Source organism: Piliocolobus tephrosceles, chromosome 8 (genome assembly GCF_002776525.5).
Source record: "Piliocolobus tephrosceles isolate RC106 chromosome 8, ASM277652v3, whole genome shotgun sequence".
NCBI classification, from domain to species: Eukaryota; Metazoa; Chordata; class Mammalia; order Primates; family Cercopithecidae; genus Piliocolobus; species Piliocolobus tephrosceles.
The window spans coordinates 101,216,033-101,236,639 of NC_045441.1; positions in this window are offsets into that span (position 1 = coordinate 101,216,033).

Below are 20,607 nucleotides of genomic sequence, written 5' to 3' on the forward strand. Positions count from 1 at the left end.
AGCTTTCTTTTTATTACACTCTCTGACTTTACTTTCTTCCTACTACTTTTCCACTGAATTATAAGCACCACATTATTAAAAATGATTATCATTTTGTTATTGATGGCCTAAAGCTTTTAATTAGAAGTTGATTTGTAACAGTTTATGTAGTTTCTGCTGCATAATAAAAATGCAGAAATATTACATTCAATTTCATTTCAGAAAGAAGTATACTACTAATTGGCTAGAAAGCTCTTGTATTGGTGGTATGTAGTCACATATTTGCCAAAGTCTCTTTTACTTTTCCGTTTACTTTGAGTAGTGATGGGAAACTGTAGACTAAACTCTCAGATACTTAATTTTATTTGTTGACTGCTACTGGGTGGTCAGTTGCTGTTTTTCACTTATCTTGAAGTATTTTCTATAATAAACTACCATGTAAAGAGTAACGTTGCAGTCTTAGTGCTATTATTTCTTATAAAAATCTCTTGGTATATATTGCCCTAATTGCAGCTTAAGATGAATCATTTGTTTTAGTCAGCTGGATTAAAAAATATGTTGTCCAAGGGTGAAAACTTTTTTTTCAAAATTGTCAGATTCTTTATTTTTTTCGCTATTACTAGGAAAGAAGATAAAATCACCCTTATTCTATTTAACTTACTGCCTGAGGGACAGGGTTTTTTTTCATTTAATTTCGCTGATATATTAGCATTTGTGACACAGCAGAAGCTGGAACATTACAAATGTCTGTAATTGTTTGCATTGCTGTAGGGAATATAATGTTGTTAATATCTATTACTGGGCTAAATGAATGAATTAAGTAGCCAGAAACAAATATGATTGTCAAGCATGATTTAGTTGGTGTATAGCTTTGGAACAGCTGCCAAATTTAATATGGAGGGTGAGGAGGGTTTCACATTTGCAATTACCAATGTTAGACACCTCTGCTTCCCCACTAGATGGGGGTCGCGCTTTGCTGTAAAACTGCGTACAGCCTGGATGCTGCAGTGTGGTGTAAAATGATCTACAGATTTTTTCTTTTCCTTGTATGTTCCGTTGCTGTCTTTCTATTGTTAGCTATTATTTGTGCCTCGTGCATGCTTTTGCCCTTTGGAGTGGGCTATAAAAGAGAGGATTAAATCAGAAGGAGGGACCAGAGGGTAGAACCAGTGCTAGCCTAAGTTCCACTGTGGAAAGACTGAGATTTTCTTTCTATTTTCCTCACTGGTTTCCCCTGCCTTGCTTTTGGGTATATGGTTGTGCCTGGTTGCCTGGGGCTTGTCTTCCTTGGGTGCACCTGGTATGTTTTGAAATACGCCTTTGCAGTGTCCTGTTTCCTCATATAGATTTGTATTCCTATTTGGGTTCATCTAATACTGAACTCATTGAGCAGTTTTTATATATTAGGTACAGTGCCAGGCATTTTCACATCAGCCGTCTCATTCTCACAATTCTGTGGAGTAGAGGTTATGATCCATTTTTCAGCCAGGTGGCAGTTAGCTATTCTGGAAATGTAATATGCTAAACATGTCTTCTAAATTGGCATGCTTGTGGACATTTCCACAATATTTCAATATTGTGGCCCAATAAATTTAGAGTATGTGGGGACAGATATTATTAAAAAGCCCTATTTACTGTAGGACTTCCTTGAATCTTTAACGGTGACTTCTGGCCATTGAAAGTCCTCACCCTGTCACTCATCCCATTAATGATATTTCTGCTACCTTCAGATGCAAAACCCTTCCTTATGTGTCTGTGGTGTCTACAGACTTCCTAATATAGAACAAACTTTCTTTTGGAAGATCAAGTGTTCCCATTAAAAATGCTACTCAGAAAACCACTAGTTCTAGCTAGCATCTTCACAGCACTTATGGGGAAGAAAGAGACCATCAGGGAGCCAAATCCCCAGAACAGCAGGTAAATTGTCAATCTTCTTGGCAGGAAGTAGGATGGAAGCAACCAACGATGGATCTCTATTGTGTCACTTTTCTTTTCTTTTCTTTTTTTCCTTTTTTTTTGAGACACAGTCTAGCTCTGTCACCCAGGCTGGAGTGCAATGGCGTGATCTTGGCTCACTGCAACCTCCGCCTCCCAGGTTCAACCAGTTCTTCTGCTTCAGCCTCGTGAGTAGCTGGTACTATAGGCACACATCACCATGCCCGGCTAATTTTCTTTTGTATTTTTGTAGAGACGGGGTTTTGTCATGTTGGCCAGGCTGGTCTTGAACTCCTGACGTCAGGTGATCCGCCCGCCTGGGCCTCCCAAAGTGTTGGGATTATAGGCATGAGCCACCGTGCCTGGCCTTGTGTCACTTTTCATGGCATATATATTAGGAGGTCAGTATCTTCTGGTACTTCATCAGGTTTAATGACTGGCATTACCTGGAAAGTTCTTCTCCTCTAATATCAATTCCTAGATATTGTTGTCCTGAATTCCCAGGTTGTCCTGAATCTAATAGCTATATTTATTAGAGATCATGGATATTAACATATACTTTCTCATCTAAGGGCTGAATTGTGTGAGCTATTAAACAATTATGTTTCAGTAAATCAAATACTGCATTTCACAGTCAGGCTTATGGATATGAGGAAAATAAAGCTGTGAGCTTCCCATTTCTCCAAGGACAAGGATCTTTGGAACTCTGTATCTAGAAATGCTGGAGTCATCTTCAGATAAGACCTAACATCAGTACCCTCACTGACTGCCTGACTTGATGCTGGGCTTAGCTCACAGGCTCTTTTCCTCTCTCTTGGTCCTTTCCTCTCTCTTGGTTCTCCCCTCCCCTCGCCTCCCCTCCTCTCCCCTCCCCTCCCCTCCTTTCCCCTCCCCTCCCCTTCCCTTCCCCCCTTCCCCCCGCCCCTCCCCTCCCCTTCCCTCCTCTCCCCTCCCCTCTCCTCTCCTTTCCTCTCCTTTCCTTTCCTTCTCTTTCTCTTTCTTTCTTTTCTTTCTTTCTCTTTCTCTCCTTCCTTCCTTTCTTTCCTTCTTTTCTTTCTTTCACCTTTCTTTCTCTTTCTTTCTTTCCTTCCTTCCTTCCTTCTTTCTTTCTTCTTTTTTTTTCAAGGGGCCTTTTGGCCTTCTTTGCCCCTTAAGTTTGGTTGGTACCAATGCAGTTCACAGATTTCAGTGGTGAATCTTGAGATAAAGTGTTGGAGTTGTGATCCCTTCTTTCTTAGAAGGCCTCTGAGCTACTTGTGCAAATCTGTTCACATCCTCCAGAACACTTCAGAAGTCTCTCTTTGCCACAACCCCCATCATATACATGTATATTGTTTATTATATGTCTGCATCATTGGATATCTCATTATCAAAAGCCCCAAACAAGCAAAAACAACTTCTTGTAACAGGATACTATATGCAACACTTCTTGTTGTGTCAGAGGAAGGCTGAGGTCACAAAGGCTGGGAGCAATACAGCAGTGTCAAGTACTTCTACAGTCTAAAGCAAAGGACCAGATATGCAAAGACAGGCGACCTCTAGTTCTGCTGCCATTGTTCCAATGCCCACTTTTGGACTACAGAAAAGAAGCAAGGAAGATGCAGAGTGAGGATGACTTTGTAAGCACTTAACCTGGCTCTGCTGTCCCCACTCAACATGCACTTCAGAAAACTGAAATCTGACTGCTGTTGAAAGATCTCATGGGAGAGGGTATGGCTAGAGCTGTCCTGGGACTTTGGGGAAGGAGACAGGACTGTGCTGAGGATGGCCTCTTCTTCCAGGGTTTGGGAAGCAGGGGTGCATCAGTATCTGACTAGATATGGATACTGTGGAAGGCAACTGGACTGGGTTGCCTTGAGAGGGTCTTCATCCCAGAGGAATGCTTCGTTGATCAAAGTGACCCCAACGTAAGAGCAGAACACTGGGAACGAGGGGGCTGAGCAGGAAGTCGAACAGCACCTGCTGGAGGAGTCCCCCAGCATCAAGGGAACTACAGAGAAGAGATCCTTTGAGTCATGGGAAGTGGTCTCTAAAGATACTACTGAGTCCTCCACAACAGTTCTCTTGGGCCATTTTCTCAGCCCAGTGGGCCCCAAAGCAAGATTACAACTGTACCCAGATGTAAAGGCTTTTGGGACCTTCTCGCTCCTCCTTCTCGCACTGTGGCTCCATGCAGAGGTCCCAGAGTGTTATACCAAGTATAGCAAGGATGAGAAAGAAGTGGGCCATGTTCTGCACTTCTCCACTGCAGGATTTTTGGCCTGAGAAAGGAAGAAGAGAGTAAAACTGAATAAAAGACTAAAGTGTTAATAGTAAATTTGGTCAGATATTTTATTGCCTAAAATGCTCAGAGGGCTTTAAATTACCTGAGACTGACCTGAATATATACAGGACCTGCTTAGGGTTTCCTTCAAGGACACAGAAGAGCAAGCCGTGAGAGCCAGTGTCAATCACTGAGGGGAGCAGGAATGGCTGCCTTCTGCTTGAGTTCTTTGAACTTGTCAATTTGTCACAAGGAAATCACATTAATGGGATGTTTTTCTGCTACAAATAACTTTTGTTTTCACATTTTAATTACAGGACTAGATTTTTCTTGATTTCTAAATTCTTCGAAGACCCGGGCAAAAAGGAAAATAAAAAGTAATGTTGTTTCAAAAAATGTCCTTGAAATTCCAAGCAGCCTGTTAGTTGGGAGAGGTGGGGTAGAAAGGAGAGACCAGGTATATTTGTCCCCATACTTCCTGCGACATGACTAAACTGGACCCATGGGTCCAGTTCTTCCAACAACGAATTCTGAACCCTGTAGATGTTTTGTTCTACTGGGAGGCACTACTCAGGAGGCATTGACTGTTACAAAGTAGCTGAGACTGGTCTGATTTCCTCTGGCAACAATGTCCTAAGGAAAATCTCCCGGAGGTGCTGGGTCTGTTTACTACCTTTATTGCAGTCCTGGTATCACCGGTGAGTGCAGATGTCCAAACTCATCAAAGTGCACTCATTCAGCATGTGCAGTTCTTTGTGCATCTATATCTCAATCGAACACTTGCTGGTGGGCAAAGTGAGTAAATCCAGGGCCTGGGAGTGAATTTAAAAAATTTTGCATAGATTTATTCTTTCCATGCTTTTCAGAAATCAGAATTATAAGATTTAGAAAGAGTTGCAGAGATAGACTTTCACAACTCAGTTTACCAACTGTCTTTTTTTAAATCAGAGCGGTTCCTCCTCACCTTTTATCATATAGCTAGTTTTGAAGTCAGAAGGAAGAGCACTGAGATTTGCAACTTAAAAGAAATGTTCATCGTTTCTTTCTATCTTGTTGTCCAACTCTTTTTTCCTTGGAGCTTCCCATGGAAAACACAACAGTACGTAGTTGCCACCTCCTATTTCCCCAGCTTTCTCAGTAGTGGAAATTAATTCTAATTTAGCGCTTTTAATGAACTTACTAATTTGTTCAGAAAATGTGTTCATAAACTTCTACAACCAGGGACTACCCTTAAGCAATTAAAGATGTAAAAAATGAACATTTTCTGGCCTATAATGACTGAATAAAGTAGCTCAGGGCCTAAGGGGAAAGGGAGGCTCCTCTATCCAGCACTAACCAGCAATATTAATTGATAATCCTTAGCAGTTATCCTTAATTAAACCTCATAACACTCTTGTGGGGGAAGTTTTTTGTTGTTGTTGTTCAGATGAGGAAACTATCCAAAAAAAGCAAAATGGTAAAGTACCTGCTTAAGCCTTTGGCTTTTTGGTCATGTTGTGGGAAGTATGGAGACAAATATACCTGGTCTCTCCTTTCTACCCCTCCTTCTCCCAACTAAAAGGCTGCTTGGAATTTCAAAGACATTTTTTGAAACAACATTACTTTTTATTTTCCTTTTTGCCCCGGTCTTCGAAGAATTTAGAAATCAAGAAAAATCTAGTCCTGTAATTAAAATGTGAAAACAAAAGTTATTTGTAGCAGAAAAACATCCCATTAATGTGATTTCCTTGTGACAGATTGACAAGTTCAAAGCAGTAATGCATGTTGCCATGGGCACCAGATTCTATTTTCTCGGCTGGTTCATTTTACTTAGCTGCTGAAGGAGTAGAGTCGCATTCAGCCAGGGATCACTGAGCATTGTAAGAATAGATTTGTAATTTTTATGTACACCTTCTCTTTATAAATCTATACAGATAACAACTGTGAACAGCTTACAGTCACTTTAGGGGCAGAGTTTTCAGAATCTCTTAGGAATATAGACTGGAAAACCAGGGGGCAGTGAGTGCTTCTTCTCCTTTCTCATGCGTCTCATCCATAAGAGGCTGTAAATAAATATTTGTAAAAAAGATGGGGGATGGATGAATGGTGACTCATTGTCATGTGCTAGCTACCTGAATTAAACTTTGGATTTGCGGTGGCAGGGGGTGGGGGGTGTTGAGACAGAAATTGTGATGAAGCAAAGAAAAGGCAGGGGAAAGAGAGGAATATCAGAGAAGCAAGCAAACATTCTGGAGTGGCTTATAATCATTCAGACACAGGGACATAGAATTAAATCTGTCTTTGTGCAGAGGAAGAGGGAGAGAGGGCAAGAGTGAGTGAAACAGATAGAAACCCTAAGACCACTGGAGTCAAATACACAAAAGCAGTTATGCTGATGATGTTCTGATGTCAACTCTCATCTCTCTTCCTTCATTAGGTGCTTAGAGCACCTAACAGGGAGTAAGAAATCGGGGAAAAACTTGCCCTATCTGGAGGTGCAGGAGTGGTTCCTTGGCGCTGAGCCAAAGAATGAAGTTTTGCTTCATTTGTTGCAGGTTATCAGGGCCAGGTGACTTGCGCTTTGAATTATGCATTTTTCCTTCCCTGACAAATGAAGCCTCCTGCCAATGCCTTCAAATCAGGAAAGGCTCCTGCTTCTCGCATGCAGCAGCAGGCATTTCACAATTTAAAATGATGGGTCCAGAACTGCAGTGAAAGTGGCAATATTTCATAGTGATTTTCTCCCTTCCTTCTCACTCCTACCCCCATGTTCAGTGTTGTCTAAGCAAATTCTGGCAGTGTCTTTTGTATCTGCATGATGCTTAAGTAAGCAAAAGACAGGGGAAAGCAAATGTCTTCCAAATCTTCATTTATCATGAACACAAATTGTAGCTTCAGCTCTTTTGCTTGATGCAAATAAGCTGACAGATGTGTATCACTGGCAGCAAATCTTATAACTGACATGGCCCCAACTGCCGCTAAACATATATCTATATTTTTCCTGGGAAGTGATAAGATTGGGAAGGAAAATTAATTGGCGTTAATGCTCCCTGACCTCTCGGTTCCACTTCCTCCTCTGCTTTATTCCTTCCATGCACCTTTTCAGAGCTCCAGTCCCCAGAGGGCTAATGGCTTGGCTGTCCCCAGGGTTCAGGGTAACCCTTCTCGGTTTACCTGAATTTCAGGCTATTCTTCCTCTCCTTCATGCATTTTCTCTTCAACTCCCCCAACCACCAACTGCCACCAGTTACTCATCTTTTTCAGTTATGCTCTGGCTCTTGTAGGTAAATGAATGATAATGATTTCTGAGTGTCTGCTAATTCACAAGTATTAATAGACAATAATAAAATCGAGTATTGTTCTTTAAACATTCCCACTAAAATCCTCTAATGATAGAAAAAAGTGAATGAGTATCTCTAAAGGGACTCAGAGAGATAGGATGGAAGGTGAATTAGTCAGTTCTCATGCTGCTATAAAGAAATACCCAAGACTGGGTGATTTATAAAGAAAAGAGGTTTAATTGACTCAGTTCTGCATGGCTTGGGAGGTCTCAGGAAACTTACAATCATGGCGGAAGGCACTTCTTCACAGGGTGGCAGGAGAGAGAATGGGTGCAAGCAGGGGAAATTCCAGACGCTTATAAAACCATCAGATGTCATGAGACTCACTCAGTATCATTAGAACAGCGGTGGGGAAATTACCTCCATGATCCAATTACCTCCACCTGGTCCCATCTTAGACATGTGAGGATTATGGGTATTATAATTCAAGATGAGATTTTGGGTGGGGACACAGCCAAAATCTGACACAGCTATATCAGGAGGTAAGGGAGTAAGTCTGGGGGAAAGAAGACTTGGGGGAAAGAAGTCTTGAGGGAAAGTTCTTAAAATCTGTTTTAAATTGCTTATCCTTTAAATTACTTCGCCTCACCCTTCTAAAATTTCCAGAAAAATTCACTTTGTAGAAAGACAGGCCTTATTCATCCTGTGCTTTTGCAACACACCTGGCACACTGCTGTGTACTTCTGAAGGTGTGCAGAGGTAAACCTTTAATTCAAACAAATAAATCTCCATTTATTATTGATCCTAGCCTTTGACAACTTTTATTAGTATAAGTTTATATCACAAAGGTAATATTTGCTTTTTTTCTTCAAATAACGCCAAAGAGTGCCGAGAAAAATGTTCTCTCTTCTTAACTCCTTTCTTTTAGAGATAACCACTAATAATAATTGGCTATTCTTTCAGACTTTAAAAAATGCATATCATTGCATGGTTTATAATTTATTCTAAAATACTTAAGTATCTGTATTTTAGCTTTAATCAATACCTTATGGCTGATTAGTTAACCTTTGACATACCCTAGTCAAGACAAATGCTCCAGAGATGGTTAGTTACCAATAAAAAACTAATTAGAAGGCCACCCTCTAGAATAACCTAGAACAGATTGCAAGCTTTCCAGTTATTTTTTTATTTATTTAGTATAATGGATATTAGATATTTTTTTCCTTAGTAAAATTACTAGAGATTAAGTTGTGTGAATTGGCCAGAAATATCATATAGGCATTCCTGTCCTTGGTGAATAGGGAACAAGAGTCTAGTTAAGTCAAATTCTATACACTTTGCATGGCATGTTAGGTATAAGAGTCCATTCTGTCCTCTGTGCATTTAAAAAGGGAGAATTTTATCATTTACTTCCAACTAGGTTTACTGAGTCCTGTAGGTTGACTATTGTCACATCTGCCTCTGACGAACCTTTAATACAAGGTCAGTTGGAGTGTCTAAAGGAACAGAGAACTGGCACTTGGTCTTACAAGGGGAGATGGTGACTATGTTTGTGCCTGCCTGCTAATAAAATTTTTGTTACCTCAGCAAAAGTCCATCTGAGACCGGCTTTCATTGCACTGCCTCGTGAGGAGTTGTAGGAGAAGACAACATAACTATTCCCCACTTCTGACTGTTAGAGGCAACAGCTGTCTGTCAAGAACAATCTGAGGATTGTGCACAAATTGATTTGGGTCAGCTTCAAACACACGTATAGTAATATGAATAAATAACAAACATACATGAAAATATATGCTCCTCTATAAAACAACAAAAAACGCGACTATACAATATATACTGTCTGCTCAAAATCTGTTGTAGGGTAAATCTGTAACTGTGGGAATTTTGGGTACCTGCAGGATACTGGTGAAAGTGATTTTTGGGTAAGATGGACTTCCATAAAATCTCAAATTTCTATCATCCAAGTGAATGTTTGTTCTGCTGATGAGTTGAATCATCTCTTCACAGTAGGCCAGGCATTTAATTATTATTATTATTATTATTATTATTATTATTATTATTATTATTATTATTTTTGAGATGGAGTCTCACTTGGTTGCCCAGGCTGGAGTGCAGTGGCACAAATTCGGCTCACTGCAACCTCCACCTCCCGGGTTCAGGTGATTCCCCTGCCTCAGCCTCTCAAGTAGCTGGGATTACAGGCACAATAACCACACCTAATTTTTGTATTTTTAGTAGAGATGGGGTTTCACCATGTTGGCCAGGCTGATCTCGAACTCCTGACCTCTGGTGATCCTCCTGACTTGACCTCCCAAAGTGTTGGGATTATAGGTGTGAGCCACAGTGCCTGGCCCGGAATTTAAAAATATTTTTTTATTTTCTGATTTTCATAGTACAATGCATTCATCATGGAAAGATTGGAAAAATAATCTTTCTTTGAGAAGAAAATTAAAATCATCCATAACTTCCCCATTGGGAGATATGTTATTGACAATTTGATGTGTTTCCTTCCAGTATGAGTTTATGTGTGTAGATATCTTATAAATAAAATCAAACTGCAGATACAGTTTTCTATCATGATTCTTTTACTTAACATTATATACTAAGCATTTCCCTAGTTCATTAAAATGACTTGAAAGCATAATTCTATGGTTGTCTAATAATTCCATCATACAGATAGCACTAAACATTTCCCTGTCATTGGACAAGTAGATATCTAGATATTTATTTATTTATTTAGACAAGGTTTCACTCTGTCACCCAGCTGGACTGCACTGGTGGGATCTTGGCTCACCGCAGCCTTGACCTCTAGGGCGCAAGCGATTTTCCCACCTCAGCCTCCTGAATAGCTGAGACTACAGGTGTGCCCCACCGTGCTCAGGTTAGTTTTGCTTACTTTTTGGAGAGACGAGGTCTTACTACGTTGCCCAGGCCAGTCTCCAACTTGCGGACTTAGTAATCCTTCCACCACAGCCTCCCATAGTGCTGAGGTGTGAACCACCATGGTTGGCCTAGATTTTTTGTTTTAACATGATCATGTTGTGATGTATCTTAGTATGGAAAGCTTTACTCTTCTCTCTAATGGCAGAATCCTGGGTATTGTTTGGAAAGCATAGTATAACCTGTTTCAACCTACTCATTCATCTATTATCCTTCAAAAAATCAACAGAAAACTCTGTGACCTCATGCTCTGCCATTTAGACATATTTAAAAGGTTTTTAGAAAAAAGAATTAGGATGTTCTAAATACATGTTAGAAGCTATGCGTTTTTTTTTTTTTTAAAACAAAACAAAACAAAACAATACAAAGAAAAATGTCTTTTTTGTTCTCTTCCTAGTTCTATGAAGTGCTGGCTTTTGAATCCAGTCTGACTTCACTACCACAGGAGCTTTTTGCTCAGGCTTCTGTTCTGGCTCCATTCTCTCCCTGCCATTATAATGCCATCCACTGCAGCACTATCTCTTCAATCAGTGGGTTCATCCTTTCCTCCCTCACTTCTATTTTCTTGAGGGGAATAAGTATTTTTTTTTTCTTTTTTTTAGACAGAGTCTCACTCTGTTGCTTAGGCTGGAGTGCAGTGGTGCAATCTCGGCTCACTGCAAACTCCACCTCCCAGATTCAAGTGATTTTCCTGCCTCAGCCTCCCAAGTAGCTGGGACTGCAGGTGGGCACCACCATGACTGGCTAATTTTTGTATTTTTAGTAGAGATGAGGTTTCACCATGTTGGCCAGGCTAGTCTCGAACTCCTGACCTCAGATGATCCACCTGCCTTGGCATCCCAAAGTGCTGGGATTACAGACGTGAGCCACCGTACCTGGCTGGAAATAAGCATTTAATACTTATGTGTGATGCCCAGCAGATGCTAGTAGTATTCATGGAGAGTCCCAGTCCCAGGCTCTACAGAGCAGGGGTGAGGTAGAGCTAACCATCCTGTTTCACAGAGAAGCAGAGGGATTCACAGCTGTTCTCTGACAGCCCTCATGTCTCATGAGTCTGTGAAGTGACAGTTTCCATGGGTTCAGAGTAGATGCTGTGAAGCTTTCTGGAGTCCTCTGACCCTGGAAGCTGCTAATTAAAGTGCCACTAAGATGCTTCCAGCGACTCTGAGCTACTTACACGTACATTTTAAAGAGCTGACCTTCCCCCTTTTTGTCTGTCGTACCCCACTGTGAGTGCTGTGGGTGGTCAGCAAATAATAACAGTTAATAACTCTCTCCTATTCTTTCAAAGCTCTACAGAAATGCAAATTGCTGCCTTCAGAAAGAAGCACACGGGCCTATGAATTTTATATCAGCAGGGATTACCAGTGAGTCATGCTTGATGTTGTAAAAACTATTCAGGTAGGCAGGCAAGCACTGCAATAAGAGAATAGGATGGGGAGTGCCTCCCTTTCCTGAATGTTCAATTATTGAAGTGCACGAGCGCGTGGGTATACACACACAACCACACATGCCCAACTCACAAAAATAGACAATTATATAAAATATATGCCAAAATCTCCACAGGAAGGAAAGCTAAACTCTTTAAAACCAAATGCTTATCACACTGCCAAAGAGAAGTAAATCTGTAAAGTGGTAAGCAGTGTTAATACGTGGGCGAGTGCCAGAACACATGCAGATGTGTGTTATTTATGCCGTTAATTGTTATTTCCAGTAGGTGTCTGGCTGTCAGTGCACATGAGTTAAGTACCGTAAAATAACAGCTGTCACACATCTTACAAGAACAACAGGGAGTCAATATACGTGGCAGTATAAATCTGATTACCTTAGATAGTAAGGAAAAGAGAAAGAACGCAAAACCAGATGAGCCTATGGCTGTAATTTAAAAAACAAATTATCCCATTTGAATATGTTCTATAGTAATTATGCATTTACACTGAGTACACTAAGAGAAAAGCCATCTTGGAAGATGGGTAATTTGGGTAACTGCAGTGAATTCTTATAATTTTATGTTGTCCTGGCATCCATTTTGAATACAAATTTAAGTTTGTTATACCAGAAGCAGAGCTCAGTCACCCTTGGCACAGTTTCTGGTTCTACACCACACCCAAATGGCTCAAGACGTGGCCAGAGATAAGAACCTAGAGGCATCTCTTCTGCATACCAGGGCTCCCTGCTTTCTCACTGATTCTTTTAAATGAACCAGTCGGGCATTTGCCTGTGAACTGAAAGTGCCCCACACCCTATTCCTTTGTATATACTGCTGGCTGCCCTCTCTCTCTCTCTCTGCCTGACTCTTCGTTCTTGCCTGACGTGACCCAGGGGCGAAGACTGTTCTTGACTCATCAGCATGTAAATAATTCAGTATGTAAATAAAAATCTTGAAACTTGTTTCCTATGGTGGTGGTATACTGGATTTGCACCTTTCATCTGAAGAACCAGGGACTGCCCCAGGCTGGGTTTTCCCCAGGAAGCCAGGGAGAGCTCAAGGTTGGGCTCCCAGCGCCAGGGCAATGGTTGGGCAGGCATAACCTGGACGCAGGTCAGACAAGAGCCACAGGGCATCTGCTGGCTTAAACAAGTTTCCCATGTAACGGAAGATCTCTCTCCCTACTTTTGGTCACTGGGCAGACTACTAGGCACTAGGCCCTCAGCCAAGCAAAAGAAGCATCCCCTGAAAGGCCCACCGCAAACACCCACATGGAGCTTCCCTACATTTCCCATTAGGGCAGGATTGCTGGCTGCCCTAGTGCTGGAACCCCAGTTTAGCTGGGGGCTCTCAGCTAAAAGTTTCTCTTAATTCTTAAAGGAACAAATAAAAGGGGGAGAATAAGTGAGAGAATGAATGAGAATGAAAAAAAGGTATAGAACCAGTTGGTCAGTGACATTTTCTAGTGAAACACATATGGGATGCAAGAAAAAGACTCAGAAAAACCTTGGGTGTAAATGTTGAAAGGATCTTGAATGATCTGGCAGGAGAATATGTGCCAGCAGGGCTTACTGTATAGCTCGGAAGGATGGTGATGAGGACACCACAGACTGAGCTAGTTTACAAAGGCTTAATGGAGCTCAGATATTTGAGGAAAAAAATAATAAAAAAAAGATTAACAAAATTCAACTGAGACAAGTGAACACAAACACATCTGGGTAAAGTAATCTTAAATAAAGATACTCAGATGGAGAAAAAAATGTGTCAAGCCTGGACCTGGAGTAAAAGCAGACAGAAAAATTTTGAGTTGCAAGGGATTACAACAGCTCAGAAAGGTGAGAATTCCCTTCTGTGGTTTTCAACGCAGAGGTGTCTCATTATGAAACCTTGATAAAGGATTTCATGTCTCTTTACAAACACAATGAGATCCTCATTACATGTCTGAATAAATGAACCATGCCTACAATATAGAATGCATTTTGAGGTTTGTGAATATGCAAAATGTGGCTGAAACTGTTCTAACTCCAACTCTCATTTCTAGTCAAATAATTTTATAGAAACTTGTTTATCCCAAACTATAATTTTCAGATTGTAAAGAACTATTTAATAACAATCACATTTACTATGTGCTGGGCACTTTTGTAAACACTTTACATATTTAAGTAAATAAATCTGCATAACAAGCCCCCTCAATAGGTGCAACTGTCTTCCCACTTTCAGCAGATGAAGAATCCAAGTCACAGAGAGCTTAACGACCTTCCCAAGGTCATACATTGAATAAATGGTGATTCAGGGATTCAAACCCAGGCAGGGGATCTCCAGAGTTCATGCTCCTTTAGCAGTACACTAGACTCCCTGTGTGTGGCAGAAAAGAAGTTGACTAGATAATTCCCTTTAGTCTGGAGGATAGACTTGATCTGTGAATGAGACTAGAAGGGCCAATGAGATATCCCCAGCCTCTACCATTCATCTGGGACTATATCTTCCTGTCTACTCACTTCCAAATATCCAGTTCCCCCTTAAAGGTAATCTCTGTGGCCTGCAGGACATGGGGACATGGGGTCTGACGTTATATTTTGTGCTCCAGCACCTGGACATGCATCACCTTTGGCCCATTGAGCAGGAGTGGTCATGGAGAGACACAGACATGCTGAAGACTATGAAGAGCCTAAATAGAGCTAAGAATTTCTTATGGCTTTTGTGATTTGATTGAGAAATTAGAACTGTAGCTAATTTTAGGAGGGTGTTTAAAGTGACCACTGTAGATCATTTTTGAAAATTCTCTGTGTAAACATATATAACTATACTACATGTTAATTATAAAACATTCATTTCTTTGGGGACACAATTTGTCTCCCCGGAAACTTGAAGCATAGATGGTTGCCCCCATTACTGTGCTTTTAAGGGATACATAAGATTATGATTACATCGTAATACATTTTTCACTGGGCTGCCATTGTGCTCTTCTTTTTTCCTCTCTGGCGGAAGTCTCTTATAAGTAGAGTCACTACTTTTTTTAGACAATAAAAGCATATTGCCTCTGGAAGATCATTGTTTAAATCCAAACTCAAAGTAGGATGAGTCTTGTAACTGATCAGATTTCCTTCTGTGCATTGGCAGCCATGAGCCTCCAAGCCAGAGTTGTGATCCAGTCCTAGTAACTATATCATCATCCTTTATTGTCTGAACATCTCTCCTATCCTTATCATTTGCCCAGTTTCTTTCTTTCTTTCTTTCTTTCTTTTTTTTTTTGAGATGGAGTCTTACTCTGTCGCCCAGGTTGGAGTGCCATGGCGTGATCTCCGCTCACTGCAGCCTCTGCCTCCCAGGTTCCAGTGATTCTCCTGCCTCAGCCTCCTGGATAGCTGGGATTACAGGCACCCGCTACCATGCCCGGCTAATTTTTGTATTTTTAACATAGACGGGGTTTCACCATGTTGGCCATGCTGGTCTCGAACTCCTGATCTCAGGTGATCTGCCTGCCTCGGCCTCCCAAAGTGTTTGGATTATAGGTGTGAGCCACTGCACCCGGCCCATTTGCCCAATTTCTTGACTTACTGTTTTACTGGTATGTGCTGAATTGTATCCCTTTAAGATTCATATGTCAAAGTCATAACCCCTGGTATTTCAGAATGTGACTGTATTTGGAAATAGGATCTTTAAAGAGGTAATGAAATTAAAGTGAGATCATTAGGGTGGGCTCTAATCCAATATGACCAGTGGTGTCTTATAAGAAGAGATTAGGAAACAGATACACAGAAAAAAGACCATGTCAGGACACAGGTAGAAGGCAGTCATCTATAAGGCAGAAAGAGAGGCCTCCCTGAAATCAACCCCAATGGCACCTTGGTCTTGGACTTATAGCCTCCGAAATTGTGAGAAAATAAATTTCTCTTGTTTGAGCCTCTCAGTCTGTGGTATGTTATTATGGCAGCCTGTTATGGACTAAATTATGTTCCCCCAAAATTCATACATTGAAACCCTAACCTCCAGTGTAGACTGGATTTGGGGATAGGGACTTTAGGGAGGTAATTAAGAAGTTCTGATAGAACTGGTGACATAATAAGAAGAGGAAGAAACACCAAGAGAGCTCTCTCTTTCCATGTAGAGAAGCAGCCAAGTGACGACACAGTAGGAAGCCATCTACAAGCTAGGAAGAGATTCCTCACTAGAAACCAGTCCCAATGGCACTTTGATCTTGGACTTTCAGTCTCCAGAACTGTGTGAAGGTAAATTTCTGTTATGTAATTCACCTAGACTGTGGTATTTTGTGTTGGCCCTAGCAGACTAACATATAGCCCTAGCAAACAAATACATTTACCTTGTTCTATTGTTTGGATATTTTTAGAGGTGCCTTAAATCTTCGTTGGAGCAAACCATGTTTGTGTTTATATCATTGGTAAATATGAAGAGAAAGAAGTAAGTATTAGCCTGTTTTAAACTGCAAATACAGTGATTATAAAAAAGGTATCAAAATGTGAAAGCCAGCAAAGTGTGGCTAAAAGAATGCTTCTATAAATTAATACACTTCATTCTCTTAAGCAAAATTAAGTATTAACCTCATAATTATTAAACTCAAATTTTTCTGAGTGAAGCTTATGGTTAAATAAGCCAATAAAAACGAATCCTGCTTTTTTGGGGCAGAGGGTAACTTGGAGAAGATGGACCAGAAAACTGAGCTTGAGTCTCAACCTGGCACTGCTGTGTTTCTGCCATTCGGAGAAGCTGACTGGCCTCTTCAGCCCTTGCATGGGAGCGTTATAGTGGTGACTCAGCCGCCCAGGGACAGTCCAAAAAAAAAAAAAAAAAACCCTTTAATGTGAACCTGCTGCCAGCAACATGTACCCTGAGGGTAGAACATCCCAACCACAAGAATTACCTTCTTTGGGAGTGAGAGAGTTGGAGATGAGATGGACTAAAGGTTTGGTGTCTGTTGATTCCTTTCCTTGATCTAAAATTTAACCTTTCTCCCTTTCGAGACATTGGAATAGAATTCTCAGTTCAAGAGGCCCATGTGATGAGATCAAGAGAGTTGTGTTCAACATTTTATCTTTGCTTTACCTCTCCTGGCTCACTCAGGACACATTCACAATGAGAGGCTGGAAGTAAGCTGATAAAATTAAAATATAGCACATGGCATATCCAGACAGAAATAACTTGTGCTAAGAATTGTGTCTGACTTTCCTGGTTTTGCCTGCCATGGCATTTTCAATTAACCAGCTAAGATAGCTGGTATAGGTATTCAAATATAGTAATGTCTAGACTTGTTATTTAATCATATATGTGTATGTGTATGCATGTGTTTGTATGTGTGTCTATCTATTTATCATCTGTTGATCTGCCATAATCTCTAAAGGCTATAAAGTATATCAACCAGGATTCTTTAGTTATAAGTAACCTGAGCTCATTCTTGTTAATGCTAGCTAAAAGAAAATTTATAGGAGATATTCACCATAGAATGCATTAGCTTATAGATATATTAGCTTCCATGCTATCACAGAACAAGAACAGAAACCAGAATAGTTTGGCAGACCTCTAGGCAGTGGAAATTATCTGACCATCTTTTACAGGCTCTGTTCCTGCAATGATTGTGCCCTAAACTTAATTTTTTAAAAACTATCTTTGTATCACTTCTCTTTGTGTTCAAAGTACAGGGAGAGAGAATCTCATTCCATGACTTGGTGCCAAATCTCTGATTAGGGTAAGGTACAGTTTGACTAAGGCTGCATGGAGAGGTGCAGAAGTACTCTCCCAAAAAGGACTTGATATAATGCTAGGAAGAAGGAAGCAATCTTGGTTGGCCAAACAGTGACGATAATGATTACAATAATAACAGCAAGAAATGTCCACTGAATTTTAACTCCTTGTTTCTGATTTGGTGATCTGATGAGGGTGGCTCCTCTCCAGTGTGTCTTAGGATGTTTTAAATTAAATGAAACTTGTTTCCTTTTAGAGACAGGGTCTCACTCTGTCACCCAGGCAGGAGTACAGTGGCACAATCACACTCACTGCAGCCTCAAATTCCTAGGCTCAAGCAATCCCACCACCTCAGCCCCCGAGTAGCTGGGATTACAGGCATGTCACCCTGCCTGGCTACTTTTTTATTTTTTGTGGAGACGGGGGGCTTACTATTTTGCCCAGGCTGTTCTCAAACTCTTGGCCTTAAGCAATCTTCCCTAGTCAGCCTTTCAAAGTGCTGGGATTACAGGCATGAGCCTCTGTGCCTGGCCCTCCTAGGCTGGTTTTGGCGCCCCCTATCTGAAAGAGGATGTCTACCTTCTGCTTTAGGATTCATGCCATTTATCACAGATAGTGGTTAGCCTTTATTTATGCTCTGCTCAGAGCAAGTTTAACGTATAGAATTACCATCTGCTAATTTGCAGGGTATAGTGTCCTTCTAGTGTCCTTTGGAAGCTGCTGGATGCCTGCTGCGCGAGTTTTGGAGGAAGCATGACTGTGGGAGTCCCCCTGGGTCTGTGTGCTCTCGGCTGGTTGTCTCTTGTGGGACAATGAGGCTACTCTTCTTCAAGGCTAGATGATAAGGGCTTCTAGTTCTTCTTGGTGGAAATGGCCACTTTTGCATGGAGGCTAAGCTCAGGCTATTTTGGTTTAACCAGGGCAGGTCCACACCATGTAGGCTATCACATGCTACTTGAGAGGGAAAGAAAATTCTGAGGGTTCATATAGTACAAAGAATGTCTTTTCTCAAATTAACTCTGAATCTGCTCTGAAGGGGGGGTATAGCAGTGAGAAACTGTGGGTGCACAGGAGAAAGTGCAGAATGTACAGGAAGGCCACCTGGATGGGTCCCTGAGCAGCCCCAGGAGTGCAGGGCTTTAGGATGGCAGGGCTTCATTGCCTCACTGTCAGAGCATTTCTGTTCATTCTCATCTCACATCACATCACTTCCCTTATTAAGTGCCCAGAATCCTTGTGCTTTCTCTCCCATGTGATGGGAGGTAGTCACATAAACATATATCAAGGTGTTAGGAACTGCGTGGGCTGCCCCCTCAGAGGGAAATTTCCTTTGAAAGGGGTTAGGATGATTTATAATGCAACAAAATTAATACTTCTGGTGGGATTTTTAGTTACCATAATTGTGGGGAAAACATCATTGGACAACGGGGGACTTCATATCCTTACAAAACACAGGATATTGACCACTTCCTAATTCTGCCCATGTACTACCTTACTTACCTTACCGCGGGGCATTTCCAAGCTACTGTGGAGAGAGGAAAATAATGTGAAGCACGAAAAGTGGCCAAACTGCACAACAAGTTCTGTGCCTTCAGGGAGGAGCTTGTGGAAGGAGCCACAGAAAAGTTGATTCAGAGGGCATTTAGCCAACAGAGCATTTAAACCCTCTCTTAGATCCATTTAAACCCAGAGGATGTCTTCCATGTTCTTGAGCTTTTTACAATTCTACAAAAAGCTAAACCAATATACACTAGGGTATAAGAAGAAGCAACAGAAATTGACTCAGGACCATTTACAGATAAACTGTAAACTAACTGAAGGCAATGGTTATGCTTTCAATGCCTTTGTATCACACCATTCAGCCTAATTCATTCAATGCATTGAGCAAACATTCTCTGAGCATCTTCTATGTGCCAGATGCCATGCTGGATGTTGGAGATTCTAAATGATTAAGATGTGTTTCCTGTCTTGAAAGAACACAGAACCTAGTGGAGAAGATGGAACTTATGGGCACACAATAGTTACAAAATAATGTGAAATCCACTCCTAGTTGTAGCAATAAAATGCCATTGTATTATTGAGGGTAGAAAAAATTAATTCTGTCTGGCTGTAGAGACACACTGGCATTTGAGCTCAGCCTTGGAGGACGAGACGGTTTCTCAGTATCTCATTAGCTTGGCATCCTGAATATAGCAAAGACTTAATAAATATCATTTTCTAATAATCTCAAAGATGGAGGAAACTAGAATTCTTTGAAATTTAAGTTCATTGTTGTTTTTCCATTTTCTGCCTGGACTGAGGTAGACCCATTTCTCATTCAGACCCCTGCCTGGTGTGGCATCATTGGTCTGTAAATCATCAATGTTCCTGAGATTATCACATGGACCCTACATAGGACATAGGAGTGGAAGCTTGACATATGATGAATACCAAATTAGCTGTTGAAATTATCATCTCTCCTACTTTTTTTCTGTTGGAGGGTTTTATATTTTTAAGTTTTTGACCTTGACATCTGTCTTAGTCTGTTTTGTGCTGCTATAGCAGAATACTTGAGAATAGAGATTTATTTTTTACAGTTCTAGAGGCTTGGAAGTCCAAGATCAAGAGGCTCACATCTGGCAAGGGCCTTTGTTCTGTGTCATCCCACAGTGGAAGGCAGAAGGGCAAGAGAGCATGAGAAGGAGCAAAAGTGGGGCAAACTTACTGTTTAACAAACCCACTCCTGCTATAATGACATTAGTCCACTCATGAGGGCAGAGTCCTCATGACCTACTCACCTCTTAAAGGCCTCACCTCTAAACATGGTTGCACTGGAGATGACATGTCCAACACATGAACTTTGGGGATGCATTATTCAAATCCGAGCAGCATTATATTCATAGCCCTAGTAATTCAACTCCAAGTACATTCTGATGACTGACTAAAATTTATTGCTGTGGTGACACTTAATCTGGCACCAGTGATAAGTCAATTCTAGGGCTGTAAGTTTTAGATTTATAATGAAATTTTGATTAAATTGGGCTTTTTAAAAATAGTGATATTTATTCTGTGAACTAGTGCAGTATGTAGAAAATGAATGGTGAAAAACCCACTACAAATCCTTC